Source organism: Mastomys coucha, unplaced genomic scaffold (genome assembly GCF_008632895.1).
Source record: "Mastomys coucha isolate ucsf_1 unplaced genomic scaffold, UCSF_Mcou_1 pScaffold7, whole genome shotgun sequence".
Classification (NCBI taxonomy): Eukaryota; Metazoa; Chordata; class Mammalia; order Rodentia; family Muridae; genus Mastomys; species Mastomys coucha.
The window spans coordinates 38,177,081-38,202,513 of record NW_022196913.1 but is presented as its reverse complement, the minus strand read 5'-3'; the positions used below and the strand labels follow the sequence as shown (position 1 = coordinate 38,202,513).

The 25,433-nt window shown below is 41.3% G+C and overlaps 1 protein-coding gene across 2 annotated transcripts in view; it reads left to right on the top strand.

Annotated features, from left to right (window-relative positions):
- Nucleotides 1–25,433, top strand: part of LOC116082124 (serpin B6-like) — a 74,816-nt gene that overhangs the window by 27,194 nt on the left and 22,189 nt on the right. Inside the window, exon 1 of one of the 2 annotated variants that reach the window (XM_031358930.1) lies at nucleotides 20,109–20,187. The exons of the other annotated variant lie outside the window; for it this stretch is intronic. The gene's annotated coding sequence lies outside the window, so the exon portion shown is untranslated. Of the gene's footprint in view, nucleotides 1–20,108; nucleotides 20,188–25,433 lie in introns of those variants that run through there. 2 annotated transcript variants of the gene reach the window in all.

Sequence of the window (25,433 nt, the reverse complement as noted above, 5' to 3'; positions counted from 1 at the left end):
TCCCCTGCAACTCTTGGGGTCTGTGCCTCCCTGCTGACTGTTCCCGGCTTAGGAACTCACCAGAGAGAGGATGGCAGCTCTCACTGGAGACTCCGGGTCAAGGGGGTCCCTGGAGGCAGACCTTCCTCATGCAAGGGAGGGGCAGCTAAGGTCACTGATCCACCTAAGGTCGCTGATCCACCTCTGCCACTTGGAACCACAATTACTCTTATACATAAACCACACAAAGAACCAACAAAGAAAGAGAACTTCAGACCAATTTCCCTTATGTATATTGATGCAAAAATACTCCAGTCATCCATCATGATCAAGTAGGCTTCATCTCAGGGATGCAGGGATGGTTCAATATATGGAAATCCATCAACATAATCCACTATATATACAAACTCAAAGAACAAAACTATATTATCAGTTCATTAGATACTGAGAAAGCATTTGATAAAATTTACCACCCCTTCATGATAAACGACTTGGAACAATAAGAAATTCAAGGCCCATACCTAAACATAGTAAAAACAATATATAGCAAACCAGTAGCCAACATCAAACTAAATGGAGAGAAACTTGAAGCAATCCCACTAAAATCAGGGACTAGACAAGGCTTCCCACTCTATCTATTCAATATTGTACTTAAAGTCCTAGCTGGAGCAATTAGATAATAATAGGAGGTCAAAGGGATACAAATTGGAAAGGAAGAAGCCAAAATATCACTATTTGCAAATGATATGATAGTATACTTAAGTGACCCCAAAAATTCCATCAGAGAACTCCTAAACCTGATAAACAACCTCAGCAAAGTGGCCCGATATAAAATTACATCAAGCAAATCAGTGTCCTTCCTCTACTCAAAGGATAAACAGGCTGAGAAAGAAATTAGAGAAACAATACCCTTCACAATAGTCACAAATAATATAAAATATCTTGGTGTGACTCTAACTAAGCAAGTGAAAGATTTGTATGACATGAACTACAAATCTCTGAAGAAAGAAATTGAAGATGATCTCAGACGATGGACAGATCTCCCATGCTCATGGATTGGTAGGATTAATATAGTTAAAATGGCCATCTGGCCAAAAGCCATCTACAGATTGCTACAGCAATCTTCACCAGTTTTATATCTGACAGAGTGTTAGTATCTCAAATACATGAAGAACTAAAAAATGTAAATATCAAGAAAACAAATTACTTAATTAAAATTTAGTAGATTGAGAGCTTATATTAAACAATTCTCAAAAGAATGAATGCAAAAAGCTGAGGAATATATTTTTAAATTTTTCAACATTCTTTGCTATCAGTCAAGTGCAAACTAAAGCTGCTTTGAGATTTCATTTTTCTAGTCAGAATGGCTCAGAACAAAAAACAAAACCAAACCCCAAATAGGTGACAACAAATACTGATGCTGAGAAAGGGGAATACCTTTCTCACTGTTAATGGCTGTGCAAACTGGTACAGGAAGTCTGAAAATCAGTTTGGAGGTTCCTCTAAAAGCTAGGAATAAATCTACCATGTGATCTAACTATGTCACTCTTGGGCACATACCCCGATACTACATCTTACTAGATAGATACTTTATTATTTACACTCACTGGTACTCGAGTTACAATATCCAGAAAATGGAAATGGTCTAGATGTCTACCAACTACTGAATGAAAAATAAAAAAGGTGGTACATTTATACAATGAAATACTATTTATTTGTTAAAATTAATAAAATTAAGGAATTTATAGGCACATGGATTGTGAAGAAAATAAGCATTCAGAGTAAGGTAACCTAAGTCAGATAAACAAACATTATATGCTCTGTCATATATGTGGATGCTAAATTTCAATTTTTGGCTATGTGAATTTAAATTGAAGTACTCCTTGACTTCAGGAAATTGTTAACGGGTAATAGTGTTGTCCTTTAAGGTAGGGGAGATGCTATGAAGATGAAATAGAATATAAAGGCACAGAAAGGATTGGGTGTTATGGGGAATGGGAGGGCAGGGTAGAGGAAGGAGTGGGTGGAGGAATGACTAATACTAAAGTATCCTATCCCAAGCTGAGGAGCTCTTGACAATAAAAATAATGGCTACTAGATACTGTGCTCCAAGAATGTCTATCTTGGAAGGTTTTGATAATCATTTCTCCCTGGTTTTGGTAAGCATTTCTACTTAATGTCTGCCTTCCTTGTATCTTAGCTGCATCAGATTCCAGGATAAATGCCCAGGTGACTCTCTATCTTTCTAATGCTGTGATCTAGGCAGATGTACTAGGATATGAACTTGATAATAAGCTGAGGATTTCACTCAGAAGCCACATGTGTTGGACTCTTTAAACTACACCAATATGGTAAGAACTTCAGTGATATTCTCTAAATGTGAAGAGTCAAAATATTATGGTTTCAAAGCTGTTAGCATTCAGAGCCTGCGGTGATACATGGGCGGGTCCACAGACCTGTTGCCAGGACAACAGCCACCATGTTCCCAGAATCCATTGGGTTCAGTTCCCACCTTTACCTGCGACTACTACGTCACAACCCATATATATGGGACAATTCTTCCATCTTGCTCTCTCTCTCTCTCCCCTCTCTTTCCGTGCCACTACCCCCTACTTCCTCTCAATTAAACCTCTTACAAATGGAACTGTCTAGGCCTAGTGTGGTACTTCCAGATGCGACCGCCGCCATTCCAACACATCAAAAGCCAAGTTAGATTTGGCTGTTTAGTCCTTTTTAACAGCACATCTGTTTATTACACTCCTCTGTATATAGCTTTCTTATGTTTTAAAATGATACTATTTAATTGGATAGTATTCACTGAGATCTGTAGCAATACTATTAAAACCCATCTTTACTGTGTCTCCACCACAATGTCCCCTAAAAGTAAAACTTCAAATCTTATAGTCATGCTTCTTCTATCATCAACTCTTAACCCTCAATCTCCTTGCCTAATCACTTCTAACTAAAAACATTTAAAAACTCTTCATGGATGCCATAATCTATGATTATGGGTATTCCTTTAATAACTGCATTGGCTTATATCTATAGGTAGGCACCATTTTAATCTGCATGCCAATCCATTTCTTCAAGAATATATCCTGCCATACTGCTTGGACTTGTATGGGCAGCAGCCTCTTGTTGCACTAGTTGTATACACAAGCTTCTGATCTAGACCAGCAGGTAGTAGAGACTACTCATTGTAGATCATGAGGCTCATCAAGAAGAGGCCCAGAAGGGGCTAGACTCAGCCCACACCCACACCATTGTCCCTTTTGTTTCCTTTATTTTTTTTTCCTGAGAAATCATTCCTCTATTTGTTTTTGACAGAAGCAAAGACTAGGGAGGTAACATTGGATTGCAGACCAGACTGCTATTCAGACCATAAAACAATGCCTGTGAATCTCTAGCTATCAAAGTACCAGATATAATATCTCCCTTAAGAAGTGAGTTTATTGGTACAGTAACAGGCAGGTAGATAAATGGAATAGAATTGAAGGCCCAGAAATGAACCCACAGACCTATGGCCACTTGATCTTTGACAAAGGAGCTAAAACCACCCAGTGGAAAAAAGACAACATTTTCAATAAATGGTGCTTGCTCACCTGGCAGTTAGCATGTAGAAGAAGGCTAATTGATCAATTCTTATCTCCTGTACAAAGCTCAAGTCCAAGTGGATCAAGGACCTTCACATAAAACCAGATACACTCAAACTAATAGAAAAGAAAGTGGGGAAGAGCCTCTAGCACATAGGCACAGGGGAAAATTTCCTGAACAGAACACCAATAGCTTATGCTTTAAGATCAAGAATCAACAAATGGGACATCATAAAATTGCAAAGCTTCTGTAAGGCAAAAGACACTGTCAATAGGACAAAACGGCAACCAACAAATTGGGAAAAAATCTTTACCAATCCTATATGTGATAGAGGGCTAATATCAAATATATACAAAAAACTCAAGAAGTTAGACTCCAGAGAACCAAATAACCCTATTAAAAAATGGGGCACAGAGCTAAACAAAGAATTCTCAACTGATGAATACAGAGTGACTGAGAAGCACCTAAAAAAATGTTCAACATCCTTAGTCATCAGGAAAATGCTAATCAAAACAACCCTGAGATTCCACCTCACACCAGTCAGAATGGCTAGGATAAGAAACTCAGGTGACAGCAGATGCTGGTGAGGTTGTGGAGAAAGAGGAACACTCCTTCATTGCTGGTGGAATTGCAAGCTGGTACAACCACTCTGGAAATCAGTTTGACAGTTCCTCCAGAAATTGGACATAGTACTACTGGAGGAGCCAGCTATACCGCTCCTGGGCATATACCCAGAAGATGCTCCAACATGTAATAAGGGCCCATGCTCCACTATGTTCATAGCAGCCTTATTTATAATAGCCAGAAACTGGAAAGAAGCCAGATGTCTATCAACAAAGGAATGGATACAGAATATGTGGTACATTTACACAATGGAGTACTACTAGCTATTAAAAACAATTTATGAAATTCTTAGGGAAATGGATGGACCTGGAGAATATCATCCTGAGTGAGGTAATCCAATCACAAAAGAACACATATGTTACACATTCTCTGATACGTGGATATTAGCCTAGAAGATCAGAATACACAAAGTACAAACCACAAACCATAAGAAACACAAGAAGAAGGAAGATCAAAGTGTGGATACTTTGTTCCTTCTTAAAAGGGGGAATAAAATACACATGGAAGGAGTTGTAGAGACTAACTATAGAGCAGAGACTAAAGGAAGGACAATTCAGAGACTGCTCCACCTGGGAATCCTTCCCATATTCAATCATCAAATATAGACACTATTGTGGATGCCAGCAAGTGCTGGCTGACAGGAGCCTGGTATAGCTGTCTCCTGAGAGGCTCTGACAGTACCTGACTAATATAGAAGTAGAGATTCACAGCCATCCATTGGACTGAGTACAGGGTCCCCTAGGAAGAAGCTAGAGAAAGTACCCAAGGAGCTGAAGGGTTTGCAGCCCTTTAGGATGAACAACAATATAAACTAACTAGTAACCTCAGAGCTCCCAGGGACTAAACCACCAACCAAAGAGTACACATGGGGGGACTCATGGCTCCAGCAGCATGTGTATAGCAGAGGATGGCCAAGTCGATCATCAATGGGAGGAGAGGACCTTGGCCCTGTGAAGGTTCTATGCCCCAGTGTAGGGGAATCCCAGGGCTAGTGAGCAGGAGGGGGTGGGATGGTGAGCAGGGGGGGGGGGACAGGGGACTGTTTTAGTTTTTGTTTTTTTATTTTCTTTTATTTATTTTATTTTTTTTTGGAGGGGAGCCTGGGAAAGGAGATATTGTAAATAAAGAAAACATCTAATAAAAAAATAGAAAAAAAAGAAGTGAATTTATATTAGAGAAGGGAATGGTTGACTCATATTCTGCTCTTTCAGTGACTCCTGTCAGTGAATCAGGTTTCTGCTCTGAAACCCCTTCCCTCACAGAACTGTAAGAGAATCTGGGCCTGCTGACAGGATTGGTAGTTAAGAGCACTGCAAGCTCTTTTGGGGGACTCAGGGTATCCAATGCCTCCTTTGACCTCTACAGGTGCCAGGCAGTATGTGGAGCCCAAGCTGTCCTCTATTTAGTGAACAACACTGAAAATATGGTAATGAAAAGCATTCAAAGAATGTCTCTTAGTTGATCTCTTACAGGAGCCTCCCAAGTGGATAAGTGTTTGGCGCTGTGGTTCAGAACAGCATCCGAAGCTGCAATCTGATCTTATCAATAGATCGCTACCTACAACTTGTGTTCAAGTTTTTATTTTATTTTAATTTTGGACAGAGTATTTTTCAATACTTAGATGCTTCCAGCAGCAAATGACTTAAATCTTGTCACTACAACATACAACACAAATATTATTTTGAGCTGGGAACAAATGGGTCTCAAAGGAAAAACCGGGAACATGGTGCAATTGAGGCTGAGCATTCATCTGAGATTGTAGGAGTTAGTTAGTTACTTTGGAAATCCAAAGTATAGTAATATTTATTACTCTGTTTATCTTAGAGGTTGGTTAATTCTGAACAGGTTGAATATACAGTGTGTAAGTAGTAATAAATGATTGTAGAGCTCATTTTTCACCTGGTTACAGGTTGGGCGAAGGTTTAATTTATAAAGGCAAGTTTCAAACAGTATTTCTCTGAAAACCAGTTCCTATGGGAGAATATGAGCCTGGAAGCTCTGGGGGGCAACAAGGACTGGCTCTCCTGGTCACAGTTCAGGCTGAATCTACTCACTGGCATAAGGCTTCCTTGCTTCCTTAATCTTTTACTTTGGTTGCTATCTTCCATGTTACAAGCCATTAAAGCTCCAGTTGGAATGAATTTAGGAATATCATCTGTTACCATCAGCTTCAGTGCCTGCCTCACACCCTGGAAACCATGCCACAATGCTGTCTGTGATAACCACCCCTTCGTGGCTTTAAAATGCAATTAAAACCTTTCATGATTTAGGGTCCTACACCAATATGACAGACCAGCATTGCCAGTCAGGCCCCCTGTATCCCTTTTCATCTCTGAAGAATTCTCAATAGAAAGAAGACCTTGATTTTGTGTAAGTTGCTTGACCTTGCTGGTCTGTCATGGGAAAACTATAGAAACAAGAAGGCCCATAATGAATAAACCCTGCCCACCCCTTAACCTCAGAACCTGATTTGCTATAATTCTGATGCCATAACTCATGATGCCTTATGGATCATGGTATCCCCTAATGACCCCTATAAGTTTATTACTTGTAAGGATAATGGTATGGGCATTGCCTGCCTGTCAGATGTGATACCATACAAATGAATCATGGATAAGGACTGAGGAACTTCCCGTCCGATATAAAAGGGCTCTTCTTCCATCTCAGCATGGATATTCTTTGAGAATTTCCTGTGTTTCTGTTTCTCCTGTAATATATATTTTTATTAAACCTCTTATCAGTTCTAATCTGGTAAATATTTTTATATCTGTGCCACCATTTTTGCTTGGTCTCATGAAGACAATTGCTTCATTCCTAGATAGTTCAGAAACCCATGCCTAGAGAATTGTAGGCTCTCAGTGGGCTGGGTCTGTCCATATTAATTAATTAAGATATCCCCTAAAAGGTGGACCTACATGTCAACCTAATTTAGCTAATCTCTCACTGAGAGTCTCTGCAGCTAATTCTAGATTGGGTAAAGTTAGAAATTAAATCTAAACTTCCTATCAGGTTTTATGCATTGCTGAAGATCAAATACAGGGTTGACAGTATGAAAACTAACACTGGGATTCATCCCCAGGCAAGTCTTCTTTGTAAATGTCTATAAAAGTATCCTAAGGTTGAGTGAAGGCTCAAAGTACAATGAAGAGATAGCAGAAAGCTATCCCTGCCAACACAGACTAGACAAAAGCCAGTTATGTCTTGTGCCTGCTAGTGATACCTTGGTGATGCCCAGATGAATTTGGAAATGATCTGAGTGTCATCAAGAACATTAGCAGATGAGGTATGATGGCCCCCACCTTCTGGGGCCACATACTCTGTCAATGACAGCATCCAAGTAACCTGACCTGGGGTGCTTGGACAACCATCCCCCTTTCCCTGAGCACAAGCCGTGGCTTCTCTTGGGTTTTTGAGCCTTTGGGCCTGTCCTTCCTCCCACCTGCCTTAGATGAGATGCTGTTCCATTGCTAGGGAACTGATGCTGGGAGTCTTGGCTTTGTGTCCTGTTAGGTACTCTCTCATGGAAACAGAGTGAATGGGTAAGGGTACATCATGCTAGGGTTAGATAATAAATAAAGAAGTTGTTGGGCTAAAAGTAGCAGATTGGATTCCTTGGTGTATGACAGGTGTCTCTTGCCTTTTTTTCTAGACCCATCCTTCTCCTCATCCCTCTCACACTGCACCAGGGCTGAGTAGGTTAGCCAAAGATACTCTCCTTGCACAGATGCAGTCTCAGTCCCTTAGCCTGATTCCAAGTCCCTGCCCTTGTCTTACAGGCTTCTCCTATTTGATCTCAGCTGCCCTGAGCCACTAACCTCCAACCTTGTCACCTGGCCCCAACCTTGAGGTGCCCCAGGCTCTGGCCCAGTTTTATTTGGCCACAGTCCTATTGCTTCACCCTGAAGGAGGATGGTAACCAGGGAATCCTGTGACCCAGTCTTCCTGGTCTTCTTGGCCAATTGGTGTGTGAGTATTTCTTACCCAAGACTCAGCTATGAGGCCTGGTGGTAAGGACTCCTGGATGGTGAAGGCCTTCCCAGCTGAGGTCCTCCCTGCCATGCTCGATGCTGTTCCTGTTCCCTGAAGGAATGGACACTTGGGGAGTGGGCTGCAGATGTGGGCCTGAACTGTTCCCAAAGTGCTGCACATCTGGGCCGATGGCAATGAGGCTCAGGAAGCACAAGGTTTAATAGAGGCAGGTAACCTTCAAATGCACTTTGCCTTCACTAGTTTGAACATGCTATCTCTCCATTTCTCTCAGTCATTCCCTGCCTTCTGTTGAGGTCATCTTGGGGACGCAAGTCACTCTGTCCTCACCAGATCATCCTCTGGTGAGGTGTCTTAGGGGGAAGGCCTGATTCTCTAACTTCACTTCTTTTGAATGTTCTCAAATGCTCTGGCTTCCCCTCCAGCACCTGCTGGGATTGCCCAACTTGAATTCTTCAGTTCATGGGCCTGTGGGCCAGGCCATACCAGCCTCGCACTCTTCCACACTCTGGAGCTTCTCACCTGGTCACAGAGTCTTAATAGGTGACCCCACTTCCATGCCATTCATTATTCCAGTAAAATCAACTCACACTTGTGACTTCTCACTCTCCTGGAAAACCAAATTACTGTCTGCCAAACTGACCATAATCAACTTCTGGCCTGCTGTACTCAACTCTTGCCACCCACTTCTGTCCAACAGGGAATCTTCATGGCCTTAAACCACTCAGGTCCTCAGGTCTGTTTTTAGCATTATCCCCTCTTCTTTGTTCTTATAACCATTTTCTCAGCCTTTCAGGGCCCCTGGCCTCCCCTAGTCAGTTGCTGGTTCTTTCCTCTCTATTCACCTTTGTGTACTGGCATTCCTGGGAATTCTTCTCCTTGGGTAAGGCTCCCTGAGACCTATGACTTTAAGCTATATGTATTTGACAGTCACACTGACTTTCCATGTCAAAGTAAAATTTACTCTGGACCCAGTACATAGGCTTGTTATTACAGCTATGTGGGAAGTTAACAGAATTTGATTCTATCCTGGGCTACACACAAAATTTAGTGGCAGCCGGGGATGCTTACCGAGACACTGCCTCAAAATAAAAAGTAAAAAAAAAAAATGGCTAGGGATGTTGCTCAGTGCTAGAGTCATTGCCTAGCATTCAGGAACCCCTAGTTCAGCCCCTAGAACCACAGTGGGCAAAAAATTCAATAGGGGCTGGTGTTATGGCTATGTGAGCAAATGCTTGTCAGTCAAGCTACTGACCTGAGTTTGTTTCTTATAACCCACATAAAGATGGAGTTAAATTAACTTCAACAAATTTAACTTCCATTCACCATGTGTATATGTGTAGGCTGCCCTCTCTCTCTCTCTCTCTCTTTCTCTCTCTCTCTGTCTCTCTCTGTTTGTCTCTCTCTCACTCACACACACACATTCACAGACATACACACTAATAAAATAAATGAAGAAATCACGTTTCCTTAAATTCCTCTAACTTTTGTTTTCCCATCGTGCTTGTTATCAGTCACTAGCCTGCTGGGCCAAATCATCCATCTGTGTCATGGCTGCTCCCTCTTTCCTTGTCTAACTATTCCACAAGTCCCAATGCTGTCTATTTTTCTTTGTGTTTTCATTAATTTTTTTATTCACTTAGATACAGGGTCTTACTATGTATCTTTGACTGGCCTGGGGCTCTCTATTTAGATCAGGCTGTCCTGAACTTGCAGGGGTGTTTCTTCCTTTTCTTTCCTAATGCTGGGATTAAGGGAGCACATCTGTCGTTGCCTGTCCACTTCTGTAAGTTCCTGTTAGTGTTTTTTGTCTGAAAAGTTGGCAGCATTGGTTCCCCTGCCTGGTTCCTACTCCTGCTATGCTTCTACACTGCTGTGAAGCAAACTTTTTGATCTCAATAATGAGGACATTGCTACATGTTCAGAGTCTGTAAACCCATGGGTTTGACATCATGGATATAACACAGTTTACTGTCTAAGATACCTTGCCTCCTATTTAATGGTACACAAGTTATAGGTTTCCAGAGGTATAAACACATTTCCTTGTTTCCCAGTCTGCACACAAAATTTTCCCCCTTCTGTTCCATTTACTGAGCTCATCATTAGTCTTCAGTTCTTAGTTTTAGTGACATGGACTCTGACACCCTTTTTGGTCCATATTCCTAAAGGCAAACTTGTAGGGGTTTGGCCTGGTGCTGCATTGTATTCCAATGCTAAATAATGGCCCCCACTATCTGGTTTCTCCCTTATGAAGAGATCTTCATATATACCAAATGATGCTCTATAATCCTTGTCCCCCCATTATCACTAATTGGTTAATAAAGTATGCCTGTACCTTGGGCTAGGCAGAAGAGAGTGTGGCAGAGTGAAAGTTCTGGGGTTTGTGGTTTAAGACAGGAACTACAAGGAGAGTCAAGGAGGAAGAAGGAGAAAGACTTCATGTGATAATGTAGATTGTCAGTGCATGATTATGAGGGATGGCCTGATGGAGTAGGAGTGGTCCAGGCAGAACATGAAAGTGACATCTCAGGAATCACCACAGGGAAGTAGACATAATAGCACAGAGGGTTGATATCTGCCCAGCTTTCATTGCTTTTTAAGCTAATTATAAATCTAAAAGGTTTTCTGTCTTTTATTTGGTGACTATATATCTAAGTGGGATATAACCTTCTAATAGATATTTAAAGGCAACAAGGGTGTGTAGCAAACCTCCAGAATATTAAGAGCTACACACAACCTTTATGTTTGTGCTTCTACTTGTTCTTGCCCCATATTCATAATTGTTCCTGCACACACCACATCCTATTTCATCTGCTTACATATCTGTACTAAGGCTAGAGACCCTATCTTTTCCTTTCTGTATCCAAGGTGCTGATGACCCATTGAGTAAGTAGAAAGTCTGTGGAACCAATGGGACTTTTATACCATGTCTGGCAAGAAACTGGCACCATTTTCCAAATTCTAAACGGTTCTTATTATAAAATTAATAAAGCTGATGATTACATATCGAACTATGCTAGGAAGAAGATTGCAATTGTTCTAAAGGACTTTGCCTAGAAGTTACAGACTTAGCTCACAGACTGAGAATAATGTTTGTCCTTGTGAAGGTCTTAGTTGATATGAGACAACCTGATGGCCCTGGAAAACATGAGGAGCAGTGTCTGTTTGGAAGGAAGGTCTGAGGAATGCAGCAGTGATAATTAGATAATAGAGCCCTGTTCTACACAATCACTTTCTCCGTGAGCTCAGCAAAGAGATGCCTTCCTTATAAAAGATTGGGGTTCTAGGGTTCAGGGAGGGGTAGTGCCGTGCTTTGATTGTGCCCAGAAAAACTTAATATGAAGCTGATCCCTCATGAGGTCTTAGGATGTGAGGGTCCTTTTGGAATGATTAGGTCATGCTTAAGTGGAATATGCTAATATCCACTTATCAGTGAGTGCATACCATGTGTGTTCTTTTGTGACTAGGTTACCTGACTCAGATAATATTTTCTAGTTCTATCCATTTCCCTAGGAATTTCATGATTTCATTGTTTTAATAGCTGAGTAGTACTCCATTGTGTAAATGTACCACATTTTCTGTGTCAATTCCTCTGTTGAAGGAAATATGGGTTCTTTCCAGCTTAGGGCTATTATAAATAAGGCTGCTATGAACATAATGGAACATGTGTCCTTATTACATGTTAGAGCATCTTCTGGGAATAAGCCCAGGAGTGGTATAGCTGGGTCCTTAGGTAATTCTGTGTCCAGTTTTCTGAGGAACCACCAAACTGATTTCCAGAGGGGTTGTACCAGCTTGCAATCCTACCAGCAATGGAGGAGAGTTCCTCTTTCTCCTTAACCTCGCCAGCATCTGCTGTCACCTGAGTTTTTTTATCCTAGCCATTCTGACTGGTGTGAGGTGGAATCTCAGGGTTATTTTAATTTGCATTTTCCTGATGACTAAGAATGTTGAACATTTCTTTAGGTGCTTCTCAACCATTCAATATTCCTCAGTTGAGAATTCTTTGTTTAGCTCTGTACCTCATTTTTAGTAGGATTATTTGTTTCTCTGGATTCTAACTTCTTGAGTTCTTTTTATATGTTAGATATTAGCCCTCTATCAGATGTAAGGTTGGTCAAGATCTTTTCCTAATCTGTTGGTTGCCTTTTTGTCTTATTGACTGTGTCCTTTGTCTTACAGAAGGTTTGCAATTTTATGAAGTCCCATTTGTCGATTCTTGATCCTATAGCACAGGCCATTGGTGTTCTGTTCAGGAATTTTTTTCCCTGTGCCCATATGTTTGAGGCTCTTCCCCACTTTCTTCTCTATAAGTTTCAGTGTATCTGGTTTTATGTAGAGGTCCTTGATTCACTTGGACTTGAGCTTTATACAAGGAGATAAGAATGGGTTGATTTGCATTCTTCTAAATGCTGACCACCAGTTGAACCAGCACTAAAAGCTCCAAATAACCAGGATACAATTCACAGACCACATGAACCTCAATAAGAAGGAAGACCAAAGTGTGGGTGCTTCAGTCCTTCTTAGAAGGAGAACAAAAATACTCACAGGAGCAAATATGGAGATAAAGTGTAGGGCAGAGACCGAAGGAAAGGCCACCCAGAGACTGTCCCACTTGAGCATTCATCCCATATACAGTCACCAAACCCAGACACTATTGTGGATATCAAGAAGTGCATTCTGAAAGGAGCCTGATATAGCTGTCTCCTGAGAGGCCCTGTCAGAGCCTTACAAATATAAAGGCGGATGTTAGCAGCCAACCATTGGACTGAGCACAGGGTCCCTAATAGAGGAGTTAGAGAAGGGACCAAAGGAGTTGAAGGAGTTTGCAACCCCATGGGAAGAACAACAATATCAACCAACCAGACCCCCCAGAAATCCTAGGGACTAAGCCATCAACAAAGGAGTACACATGGCTCCAGCTGCATATGTAGCAGAGGATGGCCTGGTCATGCACTAATGGAAGGAGAGGTCTTTGGTCCTATAAAGGCTAGATAGATACCCCAGTGTAGGGGAGTTGAGGGTGGGGAGGTGGGAGTGGGTGGTTGGGTGGAGGAACACCCTCATAGAAGCAGGGTGAGGGAGGTGGAAGGGTGTTTCTGGGAGGGAGAGAAACTGGGAAATGGGATAACATTTGAAATGTAAATAAAGAAAATATCCAATAAAAAAGTGGGAAATGCATTTATGGACTAATAGATTGAATAAATTGAATGTTATATGTTGAATGGGTCTATTATGGAACCCAGTTGTCTTTGTCAGTATGTACTCCTTTCATAGTGTCAAGACTTGTACTTCAAGAAGATGTTATAGATAATCTCTACCAGCAGAAAGGTTCTCATTAAAATGCAGTCCCTCAACCATGGGCCTCCCAGACTCTAAAATTACAGTTTAAAAAAAAAAAACTCTGCTCCTTATAAAATATTGGTCTGAAGTAGTTAGTAATAGCCAAAGAAAATGAGCTAAGACAGGCATTGAGAAGGGAGGCTTTGTAAGTTCATTTATATACCCAAACACTATATCAAGGATGAACAATGACACATTCATCTCACATCATCCCCACTTTCCCCATAATACTCTGGGGGCATTTTAGAGTTTATTCCCTTTGTGTCCTGTCAATATCAGTACTCAAGAGCATATGGCTGCAGTAAAGCTGTAATTATAACCCTGGTCTCCCAGAACAACCCTCAGAGGCAAGGTGATAGAGAAGGATGCTATTCCTAGTTTCCAATCAGAAGCTGCCTGACATTAGCCTCAGCCCTAAGCTCCTCTTATCACAGGTTAACTGCCATCTTTATTTCCTTCCTTCTTTCTTTGTTTCTTTGTTTCTTTCTTTTTTAATTTTGATTTTCACTTTTAAGGCATTCACTTTTAAGTCCCCTGTGAAGACCTTCTGGATGAATGTTCCTGGTGTCTCCAGGGAGCATTGTCCTACTGCCTTTTCCAGCAGTGATCTGGGATCTCAGTATCAGGCTTCTGCTCTGGTGGCCTGTTCTAGCAAGGTGGTTACTTTTTCAGCTGCCTCCTCATTTCCATTTTGAAACAGAACATCTATGGATGCTGGGGTAGATAAAGAATATGAGCTTGTTTTTGTTTTTGCTTTTTTCTGGTTTTTCGAGATAGTGTTTCTCTGTATAGCCCTGGCTGTCCTGGAACTCACTCTGTAGACCAGGCTGGCCTCCAACTCAGAAATCCAACTGCCTCTGCCACCCAAGTGCTGGGATTAAAGGTGTGTGCCACTACCAACCAGCTGAATATGAGCTTCTTTTACTATAGAAAAAGAAAGAAATGGACAAACATGTCAAGGAACCAGGCCATTCAGGAAGCCAATCACTGAGAAATTTTGTAGTACAAGTTTATTTCCAAAGTGGCTGTACATGGACAGGGGTTCCCAAGTCTGAAATGTCTCTCTTGACAGATTGGGTTTTGGGATATCCTGGGATCAAGAGGTATACTGGCCTAAATCAAAGGAAAATGAAGTGTAGAGGAAGTGACAATTGTCTGCCTCTGTCACTCCGTTTTCACGACTGCTCATGGAATGATGTTCAGAAAATAGTGATGTTGGCAGGAGTTACGGCAGACTTTTCAGCCCTCTGAGGACAATATTCACTCATCTGACACCTGATTAATCTTAAACTTGTCTGTGTTTTCAGCAATAGTAGGTTGAAGAAACAGGACTGTAATCCCAGTGATTCAGGAAACAAGATTATCCATAGTTGAGGCTTGCCTAACACAGAAAGAGCCATTGGATAGCCTAGCCATATTATTGAGACCCAATCTCAAACTAAAAGGAGAAGGTAAGAAGCATAGCAGGTACCGCTCAGTGGTAGAGCACTTTGCTTGGCATGTGTAAGTTTCAGGTGCAATGCAAGTGTGTAGTAGGGGCATGCAAAAAAAAAAAAAAAAAAAAAAAAAAAAGAGGGAAATAAAAGTGACCTTCTGTTGCAGCATTTTCTCTGTCCAATCACATTAGGGCAGCGACAGGCCTGTGACTGGACAGGAATAGAGAGGTGAAGCCAGAAGTGGAGGAGGAAAAAGGGCAGAGAGTAGGAAGGGGCAGAGATCTTCATCATGGAGTCAGAGGAAGATGAAGATTCAGATCCCGCGTGGTTATAACAACCAAGTTAAGGTTTTTACAAGGTTAGGATAATTGGGATAAAATATTGTCTTTATCATTGGGCTCAGAAATTATTGTATTGGCGTCTTGTAAATTGCTATCTTATTAATATATAAACCTGATTAGATAATTAAGCCTTAAGGGTCATGCTATATGGAGTACTAGGTGCTAGATGAATGAGTGTGGGGGTGTGTAAAGCATTGCATGTGAGTGAGATGTTGCTGCTAGCTGGGAGAAAATAGCAAGAGCCCGCCAGGACATAGTGTTGTGGCCGGTAGGTACTGGCTGGCACTAGAACATTACCAGTGGGAAAGAGAGTTTGCGGGGTGGATTCATTTCTTAAATATTCCCGCAACAGCCTTCAATTCCACGAAAATAAGTTAGATAATTGTTATCGGGCTACAACAATGCCCTGGACCATCACATTGCTAATGCTGTTTTGGGATGGACGTGTACACTTAGCTGTTGGAGCATCAGAAGAAGGTCACTTTTGCCTCCTGGCAGATTTTGCTCAGAGGAAGACTGCTGCTGCCTCTGGACAGGATGAGAAAGAGCTAACCTTAAGGTATAGCTGCAATTATTATAAGGATTCCAGTAACTCCCAGAGGACAGCATTGGATGGTGACTCTTAGTGACTCATATAACCCTTTCTTTCCTCCCACATTTGCCTTGAAAGTAAACATTGAATTCAAAAGGGACAAGTGTGTGTGTCTCTCTGTGTGTGTGTGTCTGTGTGTGTGTGTATCTGTGTGTGTCGTGTAGGTGTTACTTTACAGCTCAGCTCAGATTGACCTGAAGTTGTCTGAAACTTATTACATAGACAAGACTGTCCCAAACCTCATGGGAATTCTTCTGACTTGTGCTCATGCGTTGCTGGGATTACTGCATGGGTCACCATTCTAAGTTTTTTTCTTTCTTTATGATTTAGGAGCATGCCTTTGTTTTCTGTATTCTTTGTATGACTGAACCATTCTCTACATACATTAGTTTGGCGGAAAAGTCTAAGTTTAAATATAGTTGTATACAACAGAGATGACGTTGACAAGGAAAGAAACTAGACATACAGACCTTCAAACAAAAGTATAAGTAGTCATACCTCAGAGTCACAGTTCACTCATGACTCAGTGCCCAAAGGATTGAGATTATACACTTGGCAAAACATTGCAGTACTGGTCACTTCTGAAAACTAATGAGCTGTTCTGGATTACCTGATTGAGTCTGAGGCAACATTCCTAAGAGAGATGTTATGTAAATGGTTTTTAGATAGCCATTCACCTTTCAACAGATTTCCTTGGTGTTAAATAAAACTTCATTTCCTGTTTGCTGTGTTTATGGACTCTTTGGCTCTATGAACCATAGTAGAGTCATATCTTTTATGATTACACTCCTTGTCTGCTGTGATAAAAATCTTTTTAAAAACTGACCCACTGATCATCTTTCACTAGAGTAAGGTAAAACATTTTGTCCATATTCATGGTCTCTGCTTCATGTCTGATCTATCTTTTAGAAGTGATGTATAACCTAACCATGCCTTACAGATGAGTAACCAGACATGGCTATTATTGGTAGTTTATTGGAAAAAGTGTTGGGTCACTTGACACAAAGAGCTGGAAGGCAATATATGTTTGCCCTGTGCCGTTTGAACAGCTTTGTTGCTCATGGGAAATGCCATAGTGCACACAGAAAATTAATGATACAGGTGTGATTTGAAGTGTATGTACACATCTACTTCCAGAACAGTCTGGGTTTTCTACTATAGTTATGTGGCTATTACTCATTTATTCAAATTGGGTTAATCAAGCAATTGACAATAGTGGGTGGCTTAGACCATAGGTGGGTTCCTAGTCTTCTAAGTTTCCATTGGCTAGACACCTAGTCTTCCTTGATTCCACTCAGTGTCTTCTGGTTTATAGGGATTATTGCTAAATCAATACAAATCCACCTCCACCACTTCCTCCAGGTGTAAGGGCTGTTCATATTCCATCAGTTAGCTAATCCATGGACCTCTGAATATTTCACATGGGCAACAGGAGCATTACCTACAGTTACAAAATATGTGTCAGAGTGAAGCATGCACAACTGCTAAGAGAATGTTGTTTTATTTTCCCTCTGAGGCCACAGGAAGGGACATGTGAGTGCAGATGATTTCTTAGTTGCTGTGCGGGGATGTGTTCAGTAGCCTGTGTGTGCATGGCAGTAATCACTTAGGATGTTTAAAAGGAGTGTGTTTTCATAAGGAGAGCACAGCATATGCTGAGGCATAGAGCTAAGTGACAGAGTACATGCTTCACATCTGCAAGGGCATGATGTAGATTCCTACGAAAAACCATACCAAAAATATAACACAGAAAAACATATGTAGTTGAGTAAAATAAGGTGTATTTCCTACTCATAAATAACATTCCTGGTAAATGCTTGTCTTTCTGTCTCTCTCATTTCTCTCTCATTGTGTGTGAATGTGGTATATGTATGTGATATATATACATATATATATACACATATATACAGTGTGTGCAGTTTGTACTCATGTGTGTGTGTGTTTTATATTCAATTTACAAAAGAAAACAGAATGCTATTCTTTGTTAGGAAAGACAGAAATTATAGCTGTATATAGAATTCTGGTACAAACAGTGAGTGTGTTTTCCCAGAAAAACTGGAAGGATAAGCCATAAACATTAAGCTAGAGAGGCAAGGATCCAAGAAGCTAATGGGAGTGAGATATTTGAACATTCCTTTATGTTTCAGTCTTGTAAAAGTAAATACTTATAGCTAGGCTTGATGGATGGTTTGCCACTGACATCTGCTAGGTAGAGGGGTCTGAGCTTTGGTAAAAGATCCTAAAAGTTCCTCAGAAAAGTGTCTATCTTCACAGACTTCTGAGACTCAGGGTCTCCAAAGATCAGTGGTTTGAGACTAACTTTCCAGCCCATGCACACAACTGTCACAGACCCACACACATTCCAGAAAGGCTCCAGAAAAGTAAGTCCACTCCCAGACTTCTTTCTGGCTTCACCTCTCTGAGACCTCAAAGGCTGATGCATGTCTTAGGAGCCCAGAATCTCACTTTCTGTGCTGGTGGGTCACATGTGCACTCCTAAATCAAGGATTGCCACAGTTTATAAGGTCAGGGCATGCTATACAACCAAGTGTCAGATTAAATGTCAGTAAGGTCATTGCTGGGAATCCTTGGTTTAGGCAAAGGAAGCAGAGTTGGCTAGACCCTTAAACCTGCTCATCATTTATCCACGAGTTCATCTTGCCCTCCAAGACAACTGTGAGATGGCAAACAGGGTTTTCATCCTCATTTGAATAAAATAGGATCTCTTCTTTCTAGCATATCTGGGAAAACAGACATATGCTGTATGTGTTTATACTAGATTCTACATACAGTCATAATTTCTGCCTTTCTTTCCAAAGAATAACATTTTGTTACCTGTGAATGGTTTTGTAACTTGAATTTAAAAGACACCTCCCTTCAACACGCATGCACACACACACACATACACACACACACACACACACACACACACACATTACACATACACACACAAGCACAGATTGCCCACACTTATATATGCATTATGTACATACACCACACTCATACACAAATGAGAGAAAAATGAGAGAGAGAGAGAGAGAGAGAGAGAGAGAGAGAGAGAGAGAGAGAGAGAGAGAGAGAGAGAGAGAGATTTATCAGGAATGTTTTTATCAGTGGCAAACACAGCTAATTTTATTCATGTATTTTGATTTTTTTCAAGTAAGTGCATTTTTCTGTGGCTAATTATTTTGGCCTAGAGAATAATGAAAACTTGGAATATTTACTTGCCTTCTTTCTTTTTCTTTCTTTCTTCTTTCCTTTCCTTCTTTCTTTCTTTCTTTCTTTCTTTCTTTCTTTCTTTCTCTCTCTCTCTTTCTCTCCGTATGTCTTTCTTTGTTTCTTTCTTCTTTCTCTCTGTCTCTGTCTCTGTCTCTGTCTCTCTCTCTATCTTTCTTTTTGTTTAACTGTACTTGCTAGACAAACACTCAAACTTCTGTTGTTCTTTGTCCCATTTATGCTCTCTAAGGAGTGGCACACATCTGGTGTTGGTAAGGCTGTCATTCAGTCTTGACAAAGGCAGAGTGAACAGGATGCTGAAAGCACATTCTAGTCCTCTGTGGAAACTTCCCAGAGACTCCAGCCTGGGTTTGATCCTCTGCCTGTTGTTCTAGAGTTTGTTGTTAGAGGAAGTATCCATGACTAGAAAGATCAGCTGCCCTATTGCCACTTGGGATGACTAGGAGACAAAAGATGTGTTGTATTGCTAGGTTCAGGTCACCAGGCTCTGACCTCTGCCTTTCCTAACCTAGGAGGCCCAGGGCTCCAGACTACACCCACCTCTCTGCTCTACCAGTATTTGAGGCCCTGGGTGCAGCTAGTACCTTCATATATCTGCTCTTCTCATCATCTCCAGGTGAACCTAGGGTCCTGTGTATGCTCTGCTGTGGGTTGGCTTTAGCACTGGGTGCTGGCGGGATGTCATGTGTGGTGCAGGGCAAGAGCCCTACAATCCTGGTTATGATTTCTTATCTGAGCTGTGAGAGTGTTCCAACGTCACGTGACTCCTCTGGGGAGTCAGTCTCCTTCTGGTTCAGGCCTGTGCTTGGACTCCGGGGTAAAGCCCTTGCGTTCCCAGCCAGGTGGTGGTTCTGCCACCCCCTTAGGTGCCAAGGACATGGGTAAATAACAGATTGAGGAGGTGGCTTGTGCTCTAAGGAGTCAGTCAGCTGAACCAGGGGACACATGTGACTCTGCTTGCTCAGAAGTTGAGATCCTGAACTCCTGTCAAATGAGACCGACTTTGGGATCTCAAAGGGCTGGAACCAGAGAGGCTTGGAAGTCAGTGCCAAAGGTATTGGACCTGTTTTTCTGGAGGCTCTCTGGAATGTGTTGTGGTCTTTGTGACTTGCGAAACTGGAAAGGTAGGCTCAAACCACAGCTATTTGGACACCCTCAATGGGAGAAGATAAACTGGTGTGGAGCTCTCCTGATCATTTGCTGTGCTTTTTATTAAACTCACGTCAGGTGAAATGTTAAAGGATCTGGAGTGTGCCAAGATAATATTCTAAGTTTTGCAGAAAGTTTTGATCCTGTTTTCTGTTCCAGATGAAATTGTCCAGTGTGTTGCATTTTTTTTCTTGCTTTCTCCTTGTTTTGTTGGCGAACACAGAGCTTTGTTGGGTTGAGCAAGTGATCTGCCCCTGAAAAACAGGTCTTCAATGCCCTTTTCTCTTAAAAGTTTTTGAGAATTAAAAGTACTGTAAAATTAGCATTTCCATGGTGTCAAGTCCTACCAGGAGTACCACCTGATTCTAGGGAAATTGAGGTTCTTTGCTAAGAGTCCCTAGATTCCTTAAAGTCTTTTTTTTTTCACCAAGAATAGAAACAGAAAGTGGAACAGTTTTATTAGAGTTTAAAAGAAAAGCCACGGAACAGTTTTTGGGAATTTTGAGGTAGAGTAGAGGAAGAGAGAGGTCCTGTTGATTGAGTTAGGGGTGGAGTTTCAGCAAGCAGCAACATGGCAAAAAGGGAAACAGCATAGAAGCAGGTAAGGCTTACTTCAGCTGTGGGAAGGAACAGAAAGAAAGAGACAAGAAGGAGAAAAGGGAACAGTTGGGCTTTTCTGTGTCTTGACTGAAAAAGATGGACAGATCAACCAGAGCCTCACAGCATCTTCGGTTGTACCTCCGGATGTGGGCTTTCTGGAAAGTAAACATCCATTATCTCCTTAGATGGATAATTATCCCCCTATGTATTTAACTGTACATTTGCTGAATCCCCTCCAGAGGGCTAGTCTCTTAGCCAGGTGATTAACTCTTTAGTTTTTGAGTAGCCAGAGGTAGAGTCCATTCTCTTGACCAGAAGGAAATAGCTTTTTTGAATTATCCTTAACAGAGAGCTTTGATCAAGGCTACTGTAACAATCTTCCCTCTAAAGCAGTAACATTGAATCATTTAAGAGATGGGATAAAGTTGGAAATAGATCTCTCTCTCTCTCTCTCTCTCTCTCTCTCTCTCTCTCCTTCTCTCTCTCTCTCTCTCTCTCTGTGTGTGTGTGTGTGTGTATGTGTTTCTCTCTGTGTCTCTCTGCCACTGTCTTTCTCTCTCTCCAGGATTTCCTGGCTATCCTGGAATTCCTTTTGTAGACCAGGTTGGCCTTGAATTCTGCCTGCCTCAACCTCCTGCATGCTGGGATTACAGTGTACAGCACCACATCTGGTTTCTCTCCCAGTATTTTCTATAGAATTGATTTCTTTCTCCTGATTTTACATGTGCAATCCACAGAAACAGACATACAGATATTGGGAGGGATGATAATTTGAGACCAGCCTGTGTTGTATAATGAGACTAATTCATGTGGACAGATATTTTTCCCTTTTTTCCTCTCCAAACAATGTGGTATACAGGCTCCATATATCTGGCAGTTACACTGTATTGAGTATTCTAGGTCATCTAGAGATGATTTAAAGTTATATAAGTGAATTGAGCACTTGAGGATTGTAGCATTTCATAGACCAACTGACGTTATTTAGATTTGTAGGAATGCCTGCATTTAACATTATATCACACTAATTTCAATCAAAGCTTTTTTATGTATGTATGTATGTATGTATGTATGTATGTATGTATGTATGTATGTTTGACAGGGTTTTTCTGTGTAGCCATGGCTGTTCTGTAGACTAGGCTGGCCTTGAACTCAGAGGTCTGTCTGCCTCTGCCTCTCACTTGATGGGATGAAAGCTGTGGTCCACAATGCCTGCCCTAAAGCATCTCTTAAAGTTAATTACAGCTAATTCAAGTTCACAATAGTACATGGAATTAGAACAGAGTCAGATTCCCCATCCCTACTCCATATTTGGTAGAAATGGCAGACAGATGCTGAAGGATCACATGGAACTCCACACCTCTGTTTCCAAGCTTACTGGTTCAGAGTTAGGTCAATCAGTCTCTGTAGACCTGCTAGCTCTGTGCTGGCTATTGTTCTTGGAAAAAGATAACAGATGGGTCAAGAGACTGATTCCCCACAGCTTAACTAATCCTCTCAGCCTTTTATAACCTAGTAGTCTTGCCTCAAATTGCCACACGTGTCATTCTCTGTGTGTGCTTGGACACGAAGAAGGTTTGCGTGGTAGTGTTGACTGCCAGATTGACAAGATGTAAAATCACCTATGAAATGTTCATGTAGGCACACTATGAGTTGTTTTTTTAAATTCCCCATGGGTGAATTATAATTTTAATTAAGTTAGTAGATTTGGGAAGCTCCACCAAAAGTGGGTAGGCTCATTTTCTGAGCTCATTCCTCACTGTGGATGCAGTTTGAAGGGCTGCCTCTAGGTCCTGCCTCCCTGACATCTTTTAGCCAAAATGTACTCTTTTTTCAGTGGAGATACTTTTTTTCAGTGTATTTTATCATAGCAACAGGGAAAGGAGCTAAGATAGAAAACAAGTCTCAGATGAGCTCGGTCCAAGAGTTTTACCACCTGAAAAATTAGTAATGCAGAAAGAAAGAGAGTAGAAGAAGAGAGAAGGGAGAGAGAGAGAGAGAGAGAGAGAGAGAGAGAGAGAGAGAGAGAGAGAGAGAGAGAGAGAGAGAGAGAGAGAGAGAGAGAGAGAGGTCAGTCTGTGAAGAAGCAACAATACTTTTGAAATTGTCACCGGAGTGAAAAGGACATGCTCTTGAATTGCTAGATTGAAAGGTCCTCCTGTTCCCTTTTTTCCTCTTTTATTAGATATTTTCTTTATTTATATTTCAAATGTTATCCCTTTTTCAGGTCTCCTTTCTGAACCCCCTCCTCCCCCATCCTATATCTCCTTCCTCTGCCTCTATGAGGGTGCTCCTCCACCCATCCACCCAGTCCCGATTCCAGCCCTGACATTCTCCTACACTGAGGCATCAAACTCCCTCAGGCCCAAGGGACACTCCTCCCACTGATGTCCAACAAGGCCATCCTCTGCCACATATGCTTCTGGAGCTATGGGTCCCTCCATGTGTACTATTTGGTTAGTGGTCCAGTCCCTGGGAGCTCTAGGGGGTCTGGCTGGTTGATAGATGGGCTTGCAAACCTCCTCAGCTCCTTCAGTCCCTTCTCCAACTCCTCCATCAGAGATCATGAGCTCACTCCAATGGTTGGCTGCAAGCATTGGCCTCTGTATTTGTCAGGCTCTTGCAGAGCCTTTCAGGAGACAGCCGTATCAGGCTCCTGTCAGCAAGCCCTTCCCTGCAATAGCTTCTGGGTTTGGTGACTGTATATGGGATGGATCCCCAGGTGGGAAAGTCTCTAGATGGCCTTTCCTTCAGTCTCTGCTCCACACATTATCTACATATTTCCTGCTGTGAGTATTTTATTCCCTCTTCTAAGAAGCACTGAAGCACCTACACTTTGGTCTTCCCTCTTCTTGGGCTTCATGTGGTCTGCGAATTGTATCTTGGGTATTCTGAACTTTTGCTCTAATATCCACTTATGAGTAAGTGCATACCACGTGTGTTCTTTTGTGACTGCGTTACCTCACTCAGGATGATATTTTCAAGTTCCATCCATTTGCCTGCAAATTTCATGCAGTGATTGTTTTTAATAGCTGAGTAGTACTCCATTGTGTAAATGTACCACATTTTCTGTATCCATTCCTCTGTTGAGGAACATCTATGTTGTTTCCAGCTTCTTGCTATTATGAATATGGCTGCTATGAACATAGTGGAGCATGTGTCCTTATTACATGTTAGAACATCTTCTGGGTATATGTTCAGGAAACCCAGGATAGTGAAAACTATTCTCAACAGTAAAAGAACTTCTGGGGTAATCACCATCCCTGATCTCAAGCTGTACTACAGAGCAATTGTGATTAAAAACTGAATTGTATTGGTACAGTGACAGGCAGGTAGATCAATGGAATAGAAATGAAGACCCAGGAATGAACCCACACACATATGGCCACTTGATCTTTGACAAAGGAGTTAAAACCATCTGGTGGAAAAAAGGGCATTTTCAATAAATGGTGCTGGTTCAACTGGTGGTCAACATGTAGAAGATTAAAATTGAACCATTCTTATCTCCCTGTACAAAGCTCACATCCAAGTGGATCAAGAACCTCCACATAAAACCAGATACACTGAATCTAATAGAAGAGAAAGTGGGGAAAAGCCTTGAATATATTGGCACAGGGGAAAATTTCCTGAAAAGAAGACCAATGGCTTATGCTCTAAGATCAAGAATTGACAAATGGGACCTCATAAAACTGCAAACCTTCTGTAAGACAAAGGACACTGTCATAGGACAAAATGTTAACAAACAGATTGGGAAAAGATCTTTACTAATTCTACATGCAATAGAGGGCTAATATCTAATATATACAAAGAACTCAAGAAGTTAGATACCAGAGAACCAAATAATCCTATTAAAAATGGGGAACAGAGCTAAACAGAGAATTCTCAACTGAGGAAACTCAAATGCCTGAGAAACACCTAAAGAAATGTTCAGCATCTGAGAAATGTTTAGTCATCAGGGAAATGCAAATCAAAACAACCTTGAGATTCCACCTCACACCAGTCAGAATGGCTAAGATAAAAAACTCAAGTGACAGCAGATGCTGGCGAGGATGTGAAGAAAGAGAAACACTCCTCCATTGCTGGTGGGATTGCAAGCTGTTACAACTACTCTGCAAATTATTTTGGCAGTTTCTCAGAAAATTTGACATAGAACTACCTGACGTCCCAGGTATACCACTCCTGGGAATATACCCAGAAGATACTCCTGTTCCCTTTCTAATGGATGAGCATTTGAAATGTTCATTTCAGCAAATAGATGAGCTGTTACCAGATAGTGACAAGACATTTGGATATCTGAGGTTCATTGATGAGCTATGAATTAATAAGTTTTCAAAGTGTTGGGTGAAGGAGGGATGTTGATGGAGCTAGCATCAGAATGTTATCAGACTTTTGATCAGAAAAGTGGTCTCTGGTTAACAGTGAAGAAGTGGCTCATATGTCATTCACATACCCTTCATAGACCCTATTTAAAGCAGTGGTATGGAAGAATCATTATATTTTCAGACATGCCAGAAATTAAATTAGTGACAATCTATCTTTTTTTTTTTTTTTTAT